The sequence below is a fragment of the Musa acuminata genome, unplaced genomic scaffold (genome assembly GCF_036884655.1).
Source record: "Musa acuminata AAA Group cultivar baxijiao unplaced genomic scaffold, Cavendish_Baxijiao_AAA HiC_scaffold_81, whole genome shotgun sequence".
Lineage (NCBI taxonomy): Eukaryota > Viridiplantae > Streptophyta > Magnoliopsida > Zingiberales > Musaceae > Musa > Musa acuminata.
In genome coordinates, this window is record NW_027020362.1 from 25,001 (window position 1) to 27,500 (window position 2,500).

Consider the following 2,500-nt stretch of genomic DNA (forward strand, 5'->3'; position numbering starts at 1 on the left):
CGGCCCAAAAACGGGCCAAAACTGGCCATTTTTGGCTGCGCGAGCGAGCGGCGAGCGGCGGACAGCGAGCGAAGCGAGAGGCAGCACCGTCCCTGCTATACGAAAGCCCCATCCAGCCCTGTGCCACCCGGGGGGTTCCAGGGTGCTGAGATGGCTGACGTTTTGCTCCGCTCTCGACGGTCACCGCGCAATGCAAGAACAGGCCAAAAACTGGCCAAAACGGCCCAAAAACGGGCCAAAACTGGCCATTTTTGGCTGCACGAGCGAGCGGCGAGCGGCGGACAGCGAGCGAAGCGAGAGGCAGCACCGTCCCTGCTATACGAAAGCCCCATCCAGCCCTGTGCCACCCGGGGGGTTCCAGGGTGCTGAGATGGCTGACGTTTTGCTCCGCTCTCGACGGTCACCGCGCAATGCAAGAACAGGCCAAAAACTGGCCAAAACGGCCCAAAAACGGGCCAAAACTGGCCATTTTTGGCTGCACGAGCGAGCGGCGAGCGGCGGACAGCGAGCGAAGCGAGAGGCAGCACCGTCCCTGCTATACGAAAGCCCCATCCAGCCCTGTGCCACCCGGGGGGTTCCAGGGTGCTGAGATGGCTGACGTTTTGCTCCGCTCTCGACGGTCACCGCGCAATGCAAGAACAGGCCAAAAACTGGCCAAAACGGCCCAAAAACGGGCCAAAACTGGCCATTTTTGGCTGCACGAGCGAGCGGCGAGCGGCGGACAGCGAGCGAAGCGAGAGGCAGCACCGTCCCTGCTATACGAAAGCCCCATCCAGCCCTGTGCCACCCGGGGGGTTCCAGGGTGCTGAGATGGCTGACGTTTTGCTCCGCTCTCGACGGTCACCGCGCAATGCAAGAACAGGCCAAAAACTGGCCAAAACGGCCCAAAAACGGGCCAAAACTGGCCATTTTTGGCTGCGCGAGCGAGCGGCGAGCGGCGGACAGCGAGCGAAGCGAGAGGCAGCACCGTCCCTGCTATACGAAAGCCCCATCCAGCCCTGTGCCACCCGGGGGGTTCCAGGGTGCTGAGATGGCTGACGTTTTGCTCCGCTCTCGACGGTCACCGCGCAATGCAAGAACAGGCCAAAAACTGGCCAAAACGGCCCAAAAACGGGCCAAAACTGGCCATTTTTGGCTGCACGAGCGAGCGGCGAGCGGCGGACAGCGAGCGAAGCGAGAGGCAGCACCGTCCCTGCTATACGAAAGCCCCATCCAGCCCTGTGCCACCCGGGGGGTTCCAGGGTGCTGAGATGGCTGACGTTTTGCTCCGCTCTCGACGGTCACCGCGCAATGCAAGAACAGGCCAAAAACTGGCCAAAACGGCCCAAAAACGGGCCAAAACTGGCCATTTTTGGCTGCACGAGCGAGCGGCGAGCGGCGGACAGCGAGCGAAGCGAGAGGCAGCACCGTCCCTGCTATACGAAAGCCCCATCCAGCCCTGTGCCACCCGGGGGGTTCCAGGGTGCTGAGATGGCTGACGTTTTGCTCCGCTCTCGACGGTCACCGCGCAATGCAAGAACAGGCCAAAAACTGGCCAAAACGGCCCAAAAACGGGCCAAAACTGGCCATTTTTGGCTGCACGAGCGAGCGGCGAGCGGCGGACAGCGAGCGAAGCGAGAGGCAGCACCGTCCCTGCTATACGAAAGCCCCATCCAGCCCTGTGCCACCCGGGGGGTTCCAGGGTGCTGAGATGGCTGACGTTTTGCTCCGCTCTCGACGGTCACCGCGCAATGCAAGAACAGGCCAAAAACTGGCCAAAACGGCCCAAAAACGGGCCAAAACTGGCCATTTTTGGCTGCACGAGCGAGCGGCGAGCGGCGGACAGCGAGCGAAGCGAGAGGCAGCACCGTCCCTGCTATACGAAAGCCCCATCCAGCCCTGTGCCACCCGGGGGGTTCCAGGGTGCTGAGATGGCTGACGTTTTGCTCCGCTCTCGACGGTCACCGCGCAATGCAAGAACAGGCCAAAAACTGGCCAAAACGGCCCAAAAACGGGCCAAAACTGGCCATTTTTGGCTGCACGAGCGAGCGGCGAGCGGCGGACAGCGAGCGAAGCGAGAGGCAGCACCGTCCCTGCTATACGAAAGCCCCATCCAGCCCTGTGCCACCCGGGGGGTTCCAGGGTGCTGAGATGGCTGACGTTTTGCTCCGCTCTCGACGGTCACCGCGCAATGCAAGAACAGGCCAAAAACTGGCCAAAACGGCCCAAAAACGGGCCAAAACTGGCCATTTTTGGCTGCACGAGCGAGCGGCGAGCGGCGGACAGCGAGCGAAGCGAGAGGCAGCACCGTCCCTGCTATACGAAAGCCCCATCCAGCCCTGTGCCACCCGGGGGGTTCCAGGGTGCTGAGATGGCTGACGTTTTGCTCCGCTCTCGACGGTCACCGCGCAATGCAAGAACAGGCCAAAAACTGGCCAAAACGGCCCAAAAACGGGCCAAAACTGGCCATTTTTGGCTGCACGAGCGAGCGGCGAGCGGCGGACAGCGAGCGAAGCGAGAG